Source organism: Chrysochloris asiatica, unplaced genomic scaffold (assembly GCF_000296735.1).
Source record: "Chrysochloris asiatica unplaced genomic scaffold, ChrAsi1.0 scaffold00088, whole genome shotgun sequence".
NCBI lineage: Eukaryota > Metazoa > Chordata > Mammalia > Afrosoricida > Chrysochloridae > Chrysochloris > Chrysochloris asiatica.
In genome coordinates, this window is record NW_006408606.1 from 9,728,223 (window position 1) to 9,741,134 (window position 12,912).

A 12,912-nucleotide genomic window follows, 5' to 3' on the forward strand; every position below is an offset into this window, starting at 1 on the left:
GTTAAAGCGGTTGACTGCCAACGGAAAGGTTGTTTCCAACCCACCAGCTTCTCTGTGGGAGAAAGATGACTTAAGGGTCATGATGAGTCAGAATCCACTCAACAGTGGTGGTTTGGTTTTTTTGTTGTTGTTGATCATCTTAGAGTGTGGAATAAACTGGCCATGTCTTCACAGTTTTAGGCACAAAGAAACACTAAAGCTAAAAACAATAAAATAATAACTTTTGTCTAGTTTAATAATACAAAGTTATGAAATCAATTATGTTGAGAATTCAAGAGGAGGAAAATTATTTGCATTTAGGTAAATACTTCCGGGCAAAATTTGGGGGCTGAATTATTCAGATACTTTCCCATATTTTCCATTTATTCTGCCAAGACAGACCTGTTCTTAATGAAACAAGTGGTTTATTTTAAACATAACAAACACTGTGAGCAAATTCTTATTTCTATATTCTTCTTTATTAGAACTGTATAATAGGACTTGTTTTGAATTCTCTAAATCAATTACAGTGATTCTGGATTGTGCTTTGAACAATGGTTCTCTAATTGGTTAACAACCTTACAGTAGTGTTTACTTATAGTGTTGTATGGTTAATGTGGACATTAAAGATGAGTGTGGGTGTAATTAGTTAGCAACTATAGTTGTTTGCAAGGACGGAAAATAACCATTTCATACTTATAAATACCCAGAATGCAAATTATTGTAACAACCTGCTCGCCTCCTTGTTTTTGCAATTCTTTAATCTTCGTAACAGTGCCACTGGCATCCAGAGGTTTGACCCAGTCCTGATACTTCCTTGGCAGGTGAATATAGAGAACTCAGGGTGAGTAGTTTGCTGGTATCTTAGTCTTAACTCAACCTCTTGCTTAATTCTACTGACTTGGGTTCCTAAGAAATACTTTTCTATCATTCAAAATCAAAGGGGCAACATGTATCTAAGGACAAAAAAGGGATGGGAAGGTGGGTGGAATGGAGGAAGGAACCACAGGGAGGAAGTGGGATAACTGTTGTTGCATGGAAGGGATTGCAATTATTATTATTTTGTTTTGTTTTTCATACTTTTTTTTTCTTAAATGTTTTATAGTGAATTATGTGATCATTTACATGGGAGAACATTAGTTTTACATTCATTCTATCATATATCGTCTCATTGCCATGGTTACAGGATTGCAATTATTGACATGCACAAACTGTGTGATTTGTTGAATGTAAAACTGATCATCTTGTCTGTAAATCTTCACTCAATTCACAGTAAAAAATTAAAAGAAAAAAAAATGCCTTTCTAACTAGTATCCAGTTGTCAGTTTATAATCTTGTAATCAAATGAGTTGGGTAACATGCTCACTGGTAACCAAAAAATTAGTGTTTGAGGTCTACCCAGAGGCACCTTGGAAGAAAGGCCTGGTGATCTCCTTCTGAGAAATCAGCCATTGAAAACATTGTGGAGCACAGTGATATACATGGTCACCATACGTTGGAAGTGACTGACAGCAACTGGGGCTAAATATGTTTAGCTAGTTACTGAATGTCCATTTATCAGGTAACAATAATAACAGAAAAAAAAACAAAAAAAAACTAACAGTTGCTGTCAAGTTGACCACAACTCATGACTACCTTGTATTTGTCAGAGTAGAACTGTGCGTCATAGAATTTTCAATGGCTGATTTTTTGGAAGCAGATTGCCAGGTCTTTGAAGGTGCCTCTGGGTAGACTAAATGTCCCTGGCTGTTGCAAACAGTTATGTTATTAATTGAAAAGCTAGAGGTTTGAGTTTATCCAGAGGAGTCAATTCTAAGACAATTGGTTCTCTAGACAACAACGAACATTTATTTATTTATTTTGATAGTTAACAATAGGGTTTATTGAGCTGTGTCTTAGTACAGGCGCTTGGGTGTGCCCATGGTGGTCTTGATGTACAAAGCCCAGACCTTCTGCCTACTCTTCTTTAGCAGTGAAACCAGAAAGTTGACAGCCAAATGGATGTTGCAAACAAGTTCATCTGTCGTGTTACATGGCCAACAGCCACTGCCAGATATAGCACATTCTTCGTCTGGAACTTGATGGTAGACTTCACCTCATCTACTTTAGGCACCATATTCTCATTGTGTCTAAGCGGGGAAAGGATTTGCCAATCTTACTCAGGCCTGGTCCCAAGATCCTTGTGATTTGCTTGATCAAGGACTCAGAGGCCAAAAGGGCATTATACTAATTGGCCAGCTTTTGACCAGTTTTCTTATTTTTGTTGAGTTTCTTGGGCACGTCGATGTCCATGTGAGGGATCTCCACAGCCTTTGCTTCATCACAGTACTGCTGGTCCCCAAGGACACACACACAAAACTTGGGGCGGGGGTGTACTTAAGCCTGATCGTGCCCAAGAAGCATTTATCCTTCTGAGGGTCATAGTTCTTCAAGCTGATCTGCAGCTCCATCATTTCCAAAAACTTCAGGCAATTTAGCTGGTTCCTATGCAGGACTTCCGGCATTGCCTCATAGAGGGTGTTGCAAGACACTTTGCTGGTCATGATGCCCTAGTGCCACAGTTACTAGAAAAGAGACTAACATTTTGGTAATCATTCCTATTACCCAAATCTTACCTGGAACCTGGACTAACATTCGGAACTAAGTTTCCTCACATCTTCTCCCAGAATATGTAGCTGTTGATCTCCTGCTCTGCCTTGGCTTTGTTGGAAACACCTGCATGTATTTTTCTGTTCGTTTATTCAATCACCATTTTTTTTAAGAGCCAGCATAGCTGATCTCCCAAATTAGAACTACTTTTGAAATCACTTTTTTAGCTACCTATATAAATTCTTGGCTTTAGTCTAATGTTCTGATACTCACAATGCAAAGCTTGGCAACCTGCTTCCCAAAAAATCAGCCACTGAAAATTCCATGGAGCACAGTTCTACTCTGACACATACAGGGTAGCCATGAATTGTAGCCAACCTGACAGCAACTGCCGTTGTTATTTTTTGTCTAGTATCCAGGCTTTATATATCGGCTGCTCCCTCTGCTGACCACATCCCGGTTCTGACAATGAGCATGCCAAGTCTATTTTTGGAGACCATTTAAATATGAGCTAGACATTGATGCATTTGAAAAATCACACTTGAAATCAGAAACATTTAAAATAACTACTCATTATATAAATCTAATTTGATTATAGAAAATTTCTATGCTTTTGTTAAAGTAAAGGTTTTTAGTGACTTTTCAAGGAGCGTGGTGACACTAAATGATAAACACTGGATTGTGAACCACAAGGGAGGTGGCTCTAGCCCACCAGCCACTTCACAGAAGAGAGGTGAAGCTTTCTGCTCCTGCAAAGCTGTACAGCCTCGGGAACCCTATACAGGGTTGCTATGAATCGGAACCAACTCAAGGGACTTAACAACAACTGTGGCTTTTAAGCAATGTTAGAAGCTAAATTTGTTTCCTTGCATTATACAGAAATGAGCTCTTAATAATATTAGTAGTTCATTTCCAATGTCTCATATATCATTATTTCTAAATTATAGCTACTTAAAGTGACCTCAGATCTCATTAGGAGGATATTGACTATTTCACTGATTTCTAAACATGTAAGTGCGATGAATCTGCAGTTCCAGTTGGAAAGATACCCATTGTAAGTTGAATGAGAATGACATCATACTCAACACCTGCAGAACTGAATGTGTCTAATAAAGTGGATCCCTCTGTCTGAACTTCAATTTTAGAGCACAGCTGTAGATGCAGGACCGTTGCCATCTGGTGTGTTTCCACAGAGTACAGATATGTCAGGGAGAACATTTACCCCGAGTGCGCCAGGCATTGACTTTTCTTGGAATGATAAAAACCAGTGTTTGGTGTTAGTTCACTTGCAGGGACAGAAACTTGTAAATAGGTGGGTATATTATATACAGCATACTTTGTTGGAGTGCTTGACATTCAGTGTTTCCAATCTTGTCTATAGTTTCAAAATAAGGGCCCTAGATTTAAGTTTTTTTTAAAAAAGTTAATCGGACAGAATATAGGATAATGGGAAATGCTTATTTTCTCCTAAGTTACACTTACTATTCTAGTGACTTTTAGAATACTTCGAGTACCTATGTAATTAATATAGATACTTCTGAATACTAAGAGCCCTGGTGATACCATGGGTAAGCACCTGGCTGCTAACTGAAAGATCAATGGTTCAAACTCACCAGCCACTTTGTGGGCGAAAGATGTGGCGATCAGCATCTGTAAAGATTTACAGCCTTGGAAACCCTATGGGGCAGTTCTACTCTGTTCTGTCGGGTTGCTATGAGCCCAAACGGACTCAGTGGCAATGGCTTTGGGTTTTGGTTAGTGCAAGAAAAGGCTCAAAACCTTTTCAAATATTTAAAAACTGCATGTACAGCAAGTGAAAGTGGTTATGAAGAAGGATTTATTTCCAGTAGAGATGGGTTCAATCATCTCAAAGTGAGAGCAAGTCAGAGTTCTCTAAGTCAAAAGTCCACATTTGTAATCCAGGAATTTCCTGTCGTTAGCAGCCTGCCATACAAGAATTTGGATAATCAGAAGGGCAGATCAGTGTTTGGCAAGAGTAATCAGAACATGATAAACACTTGGGGGAAAAAACTTCCTGATGAATTAGGCAAAAAAGCCCCTCTAATTTTCCTAAATAGCAGCTATTTCATGTAACTAGCCTGGTTATTTCCTCCACTCTTTACTTGGCCTGTAGACAAACCCTGTAGATATGTGTGGGTTCAGACTAAAATCTTTATACATGAAGTTACTTGAATTTACTGTATACCTTCCACCAAGATATTCTGTACTTTCAGACAGAAATCTCACTTTCCTACTGGGAATTAAAATGGGTTGTTATTTTGGTAATAAAGCAGGAAGTGACTGGATTAAACAGTAGCTAAAACAAATTAAGGTTTTCATTTTTTCTCATGTAACAAGGATGCTGGAGTAGGCAGCTGCTGGCATTCGTTCATTGGCTCACAGATGTCAGGACAGAGGTAGCTGTTGATGTTCTTTTGGCTTTTTCCTTTAGGTTCCAAGACAGCTTCTGCAGCTCTAGTCTTGCAGAAGGGAGGAAGCCCAAAGTGAAAAGAAGGACGTACCAGCTGAGTCTGCTTCCTCTTACAGAACTTCTTCAGCAATCCAACAATCACGTACATCTCATTGGTCAGAATTGTGTCATTGACTATTGCCATTTTCAAGGTTGCCTGAAAACTGAGGGTTTTTTTAAGTTGAGTGTACAACCGCCATCAATGGAAAATAGAGCTCTCTTTGTAAGGAAAAAGATGGAAATGGATATTGGGTGGACAACCAGCAGCCGGTGCCATGATTACAAAATTCAGTTGTAAAGCAGCATGATGTCTGAAACAGATTAAAACCACAGCTCCTTCAGCCTGGTAAAGCTGCAAGCAATACTCGTCAGCTCTGAGAGAGTGAGCTGAGGACAAAGTAGGTTTCCTCACAAAACATGTGACAGGACTGACTTTCTCTCTCAACCGTCAGACTTGCCTCATATCATGATTTTGGACCTGCATATTTTTCTTGGTGGACATAACCTCTTACGTTAATGGAGGCTGTACTTCCTCACCTGCATCATTTATCTCCTCCCTAATTTGTCACAAGCAGTTAGATTTTTGGTGAGGTCTAGGTTTGTATATTTTATTCCCATAAAAGGATCATTCCTTTTTATGCACAGAGATGAAATGTCACCTTACTCCCTTCTTTGACTCTACCACTTACCCAGGAATATCCTGGAGGGAACAGTTGCCTATCAATGCTGCTTCCATCAGCAGCCTACATCCTGACTAAGAAAAGGGAAAAGAAACACTTCCCACATCCAGCGTTGTCCAAAAGAATTATTCTGTGATGACAAAATGTTCTATAACTGCACTGTTTAACATGGTACTTACACTAACCACATGTGGCTAGTGAACACTTGGAATGTGGCTAATGTGACATAGAGAGTACATTTTTCATTTCATTGAATCAACTTAAATATATAGACCCACGTGGTTAATGCCTACTGTATTGGACAGCACAGTGTACATTCTGCTGTTTCATGTGATTTAGAACTAGCTGGGCATAGTTTGGGCCAATCATGTTCTTGATATCTCATGACCTTCACTATTCTGCCGTGCTATTGCACATAGCTCGCAAAGGAAAAAGAGAAATGATATTTTGGAATTAAATTCAAGATGTTAACCTGGCATCTATACAGATTGCACAGAGTCCCATGATAAATGGTCTTGGGAATAGATAAGAATTGACTTTAGTGATCGTTGGCAATGGAAAAATGGTGATACTGAACCACTTAACCTTCCTAGTGAGCATTGATTTTTCCTTGTCAGAGGTTGAGCAGTGATTAGTGTTGTGTAAACCATTAATATTTTTGTAATATTGTGTCTTCTAAATGATGATCTTATGTATGTTTTTCAAAATATGTAGTGGTTTTTCAAAAGGCTGTGAATTAATTAAAAAAAGGTGTATGTAACTAAATTCTTTTGTAATTTTCTTTTTTTTTTTTTTTTTTTGTCCTGGTGTGACGCTGTAGGACAGACATTAAACTGCCAACTGCAAAGTAGGTGGTTTAAACCCACCAATTACTCCTCAGAAACCCTATACAGGATCGCTGTGAGTCAGAACCTACTCAATGGCACTTAACAACAATAACAATACTTAGTTAAGAATTAATGACAATGAGATTAATGGCTAGAAGGAAATAATTATTTTTATGTCCAATTCCCTTTTCAATGGATAAATCTCTTATCAATTATCAGCATTTAAAAAAAAATATCAAGTGTTCTTTGCCATATTCAGAGTTTGGGGAACGTGCGAGGGTTTGAGGCGGTATTAGGTTATTTCTTTTTGCAAGTGTTTGGTTGGTTTGCCAGAGTGAGCACTGTTTGTAGCTTGTTTCTCAACCAGTGCTCTGAATGGCCTGTTTGTCTTTTATTATTGAACTATAGAAATTCTTGATATGTCCTAGATGCCATTATGTTGTTAAATACAGGCTTTGTGCATATATTTAAAAGAGCAGTTTTAAAAAATTTGAAGTCTAATTCATCCACTGTTTTCTTTTATATTGATGGCTTTATGTTTTCTCAGAGACTTTTGCCTACCCCTAGGTCACAAATAATATTCTCTCATGCTTTCTTATAGGCTAGAAGCTAAATGATTTCAACTTTTACTAGGTCTGTTATCCATCTAAATGGGTGGCACAAGCAGTTTGTGATCTGCTGCTAACCTAAAGGTTGATATTTCTTACCTAACCAAGAACAACACAGAACAAAGGCCTGGCAATTTGCTCTGTAAAGAGTATGGCTAAGAAAATCCTATACAGCAATTCTACTCTGTAATATATACGGTCACCATGACGTTGAATCAACTCAGCAACAATAGATTTTTGTTTTGTCTTTGAATTATCTATCTTGAATTAATGTTTGTGGATGATGTGAGGATTAAGGTCCTTTTATTTTCTCCTCATATGCATAAGCAATGTTTTGATTTTTTTTTTCACCCCATTTGTTAAAAAGATTTTCCTTTTCTCTTTGGGTTATTCTGGCATTTTTGTCATAAGTCAAATGACTTTATAAGTGTGGGCCTATTTCTAAGCTCTCTACTCTATTTTATATCCATTCTTATGCCATTATTGCAGTATTTTGGTTACCATAGCCTTATAGTTAAGACTTGGTATTCACTATAAGATGTTATTAATTTGAGCTTTTTAATAAACTACTCAAAGGTTGAATCTACACACAAAAAAGGAGGCTTGAGTAATTGCTATTGAAAACGATTCAGTTTAACAAGAAAATACGATCCTGTCACCAGGCTTCCTTTATTCGTGTTCCTAGCTCCACCCAGAGTCCTGGTGTGGTGCTATAGGATATGCACTGGACTCCTAACCACCAGGTTGATGGTTCAAATCCACCAGTCACTCCTTGGAAACCCTACCGACTGGACGGCACTTAAAAGCAGCAGTTCAACCCACCTTCTGAGTCCAGATCTGAGATACCATTTAGTAAAAAGGGATGATCTGTGTGGGTTACCTAGCCTGTCAAATACAGAATATACTCTTTTCTGCTACTACTACAGTTGAGAGCAAACTGTACTTTTTAAATGAATTTTTCTCTAGAAAGCTAAAATGAGACAAAACTAACACACAGAAGATAATGAGTTAGAGCTCAAGATTCTTTACCAACTCAAGTCTAGCCACAGATTGGACTGCATAGTTCAAATTTCAGGACATCCAATTCCATTTTTTCCCTCATCTCACTGGCGTGTGACATTTGAGTAGTTGAATGTAAATCATGGTTCTTTGACATTTATCTGGGAGTGGTTTAATAGGCACCAAATAACATCTCAAGCCCCCTTTTACTTGTATGTCATTTTCCAGACACACTGCTTCTTGCCTGTTACACATCTCGATGAGGAACTCATTGCAAAATCTATATCCATAAAGAAAAAGTGATTTTAAGTCGCTAAGTTTGGGACAGTTTGTTACAGCAGTATTGACCGAAATATACGTCATAAAATCATCTTTACTATTTTAATTGGTATTTGGTATTCTTCAGCAATTTATTTAATAAATGCCCACCATTGGGTGTTATGTTTGTTTCTAATTTTTGTACAGAGTATATTCATAAAATTAAAATTGAAGAGTCAAATGTTTTAGAAATCTCAAGAGTTGGTAGATAACCCTGAGATCAGAACAACTAGATGGGGCCTGGCTACCACTACCAACTGCTCTGATTAGGATCACAATAGAAAGTCCAGGACAGACTGGGAGGGGAAAAAAGGTAGAACATTTTTTAGAAGACTAGACTGACTGGGCTCATAGAGACTGGTGGAACCCTTCAGACTCTGCCCCTTAAACACCCTTTAATCTTGGAACTGAACCCATCCCTGGGGATCAACTTTCAGCCAAACAATGGATAGGCCTATAAAGTAAGCCATAGATAGCACCGGTAAGGATCATACTCCTCAGAACAATCAACCATATGAAACCAAATGGGCAACAGTTTCCCAATAACAAAGTTCAGAAGACAGAAAGAGGCAGTAAACAAGGATGAATGGAAATAGAGAATCGAGGGAGGAATGGGAAGAGTGCTGTTCTGTTGTGGAGATTGCAACCAATGTCACCAAGCAAAACGGGTGTAAATTATCAAGTGGAAAATTAATTTGCTCTGTAAACTTTCTTCTGAACTACAACAAAAAGTTAAAAAACAAAACAAAACAAAAAACAGTTGACAGATACTGACAATTTCTGTCCTAACTGGCAGTGCTAGTGAATATTTGCATATATATCCCCTTCCACATGCACGTTAGACACTGTATATCTTTTAAAATATTAACCATTTTAATTAACCATTTTAGTGAACAAAAATACAATGAATCCTGATTTGATTTTCATTCAAATGTGAGTCTGTTTCTGGGATTTCTATTCTGTTCTACTCTTCTATTTTTCGATTCCTGAAACAATGTTGTTGTTAGGTGATTCTGACTCCTAGTCACTCTGTGTACAACGGAATGAAACGCTGCTTGGTCCTGTATTATCTTCATAATTTGTGTTATGTTTGAGCTCACTGCTATTGCCATTGTGTCAATCCATCTCATTTGGCGTTTCCCTCTTTTTCATTGACCCTCTACTTTTCCAAGCATGATGTTCTTTTCCAGGGAATAGAGATGTCCAAGGTATAAGAGAGGAAGTCTTAACATCCTCACTTCTAAGGAACATTCTGGTTGTTCTTATTTCAAGACAGATTTGCTTGTTCTGGCAGTCCATGTGACTTTCAATATTCTTGGCCAAAACCATAATTCAAATGCATCAGTTCTTTTGTGGTCTTGCTTATTCATTGTCCTGTTTTCACATGCATATCTGGCAATTGAATATATACCATGGCTTGAGTTTAGACATGCTTTAGTTCTTAAAGTGACATATTTGCTTATTAACATATTAAAGAGATCTTCTGCAGCAAATTTGCCTAATGGAATACGTGTTTGATTTCTTGACTGCTGCATATAGTAGCATTGATTGTGAATTGAGCAAAATGAAGTCTTTGGCAACTCCAGTCTTTTCTCCATTTATTTGTTTTCTTTACATAAATCTGCAATCCATACTGAAGGTGTAGCCTTTGATCTTCATCAGTAACTATTTCAAGTCTCCTTTGCTTCTAGCAAGCAAGGTTGTGTTATCTATATATCACAGGTTATTAATGAATCTTCTTCCAATCCTAATGCCCCATTCTTCTTCATATAGTTTCTCAGATTATTTGCTTAGCATACAGATTGAATAAGTATGGTGAAAAGATACAGTCCTGATGCGCATTTATGATTTTAAAACCTTTAGTGCCCCTTGTTTTATTTGAACAACTGTCTCTTGGTCTATGTATAGTTTCCTCATGAAAATGCATACATTCTTCTGTGGTCTTCCTTATTCAGTGTTCTGGAATACTTATTCTTTGAAGTGCTATCCACAGTTTATTATGACCCACATAATCAAATGCCCTTGCATAGTCAATAAAGTTATCTTTCAGGTACTCTCTACTTTCAACCAAGATTCATCTGATATCAGCAGTGATATCCCTTATTCTACATCCTTTTCTAAATCCAACTTGAATTTCTGATAGTTACCTGTTGATGTACTGCTGCAACTGTTTTGGAATACTCTTCATCAAAATATTACTTGCAGGTGATATTAGTGATAGTGTTCAGTGATTTCCACATTCCAATAGGCCACCTGTCTTTTGGAATAGGCACAAGTATGGATCACTTCCTGTTGGTTGACCAGGTCATTTTCTTCCAAATTTCTTGGCCTAGACAAGTGAAGGTCTGCAAATTCAGGTGGATTATGCTCCAGGTTATAGTTTGGCTCTCATGGACTTGTTTAATATCTTCAGCTTCTGCCTGCAATTGTTTATGAGCAACTGGTGATCTGTTCACAGTTGGCCCTGGCCTTGCTTGTGTTGTTGCTATTGAACATCTCCACTGTCTCCTACTACTGATATAGTCAATTTCATTCTTATGTATTGCATCTGGTAAAGTTTGTGTGTAAAGTTGCTGTTTATATTATTGACAAAGGTATCTGCAATTAATAAGTCATTGGTCTTGAAAAATTTTATCATGCAATCTCCAACATCATTTCTATCACCAAGGCCATATTTCCAAACTATGGATCCTTCCTCTTTGTTGCCAACTTTCACATTCCAATCACCAGCAATTATATCAATGCATCTTGATTGTATGTTTGATCAATTATAGACGGAAGAAAGTGGTACAATTCTTCAATTTCATTATCACTATCTTTAGTGGTTGATGCTCAGATTTGAATAGTAGTTGTATTAATTGGTTTTGCTTATCATTGCATGGATATTGTCCTATCACAGATAGTATTGTACTTCAAGATAGATCTTGAAATGTTTTTGATGATGAATGCAACAATATTCCTCTTTAATTTGTCATTTCCAGCATAGTAAACTATATGATTGTCTGATTCATAATGGCCAATTCCAGTCCATTTCAGCACATAAATGCCTAGGATATGGATCTTTATGTATTTTATTTCAATTTTGGCTACTTCAAATTTTCCTCGATTCATACTTCAAACATTCCAGGTTTTGATAATTAATGGATGTTTGTAGTCTTTTTTTCTTTTTTCCATTTTGAGTTGTATCCCATCAGCCAATGAAGGTCCTGAAAGCTTTACTCCATCCATGCTATTAAGATCAACACAGGAGCTCTGGTAGCGTAGTGGTTACGAATCGGGCTGTGAACCTTAAGGTCAGCAGTTCGAAACTACCAGCCGCTCCGCGGGAGAAAGATGAGGCTTTCTACTCCTGTAAAGATTTACACCCTCGAAAACCCTGTACAGGGTCACTATGGGTCGGACCCGACTCGATGGCACTTAACAACAACAACTACTTTGAGGAGGTGCCTCTCCCCAGTTATATTTTGAGAGGCTTGTCTTCTGGCTCTATATCAGACAATGTTCTGTTGTTTTTCATAAGGTTTTTAGTGGCTAATCATTCAGAAGTGGTCTACCTCTCCTTTTTCATAGTCTGTTTTATCTGAAAGTTCTATTGAAAGCTGTCCATCATGGTGATCCTGTTAATATCTAAAATACCAGTGGCATAGCTACCAGCATCACAGAACACACAGTCACCAAGTACAACAAACTGATAGATGAGTGGGGGCCTGAAACAATATGTGTGTGTATATATATATATATATATTTAAAGTTGTTTATTGCATTGCTTAAAGAAACTTAGCAGAATAACGTGTTATGTATTGGGTTGCTAACCGTAAGTTCAACAATTCAAATCCACCAGACACTCTGCAGGCGAAAGATGAGGCTTTCTGCTCCAGTAAAGATTTATGGGCTCAGAAACCCTATACAGGGTCGCTATGAGTCAGAACTGACTCCACAATATGTAACCACCACCACCATCATTGCATTGTTTATAGTAACAAAAGGTTAGAAACAACCTGAGCATCCATGTTGCAGGAGACTAGTTCAATTAAGGGCACATCCAGGTATACAGAGCAAGAACAGGATCCACAGCAGGTCTAGCTGGCAGGCAGGCTCCTCTGCTCCTTTGGGACTTGGAACCAGTAGATTCAAGTGAGTTGGACCTCCTTTTGGTATCAGGTGCTACCTTTGTTAGAGCCTATCTTGGAAAACAGAAACCACACTAGGGATTTCAGCAAACATAATTTAAGGTACTGGTTAATTGTTGTTGTTGTTGTCAGGTGCCATCGAGTCAGAACCGACTCATAGCGACCCCATGCACAGCAGAGCGAAACAATGTCCAATCCTGGACCAACCTCACTACCGACGCCACACTTGACGCCATCAATGATGTCACCTGGCTGACCCATCTTGTTGGGGGTCTTCCTCTTTTTCTCTGACCCTCCACCTTACCCAGCATG

At 38.1% G+C, this 12,912-nt stretch overlaps 1 pseudogene; it reads right to left on the reverse strand.

Moving 5' to 3' along the window:
- Positions 1-1,874: 1,874 nt before the first annotated feature.
- LOC102827033 lies at positions 1,875-2,522 on the reverse strand (annotated as a pseudogene).
- Between the last annotated feature and the right edge of the window lie 10,390 nt (positions 2,523-12,912).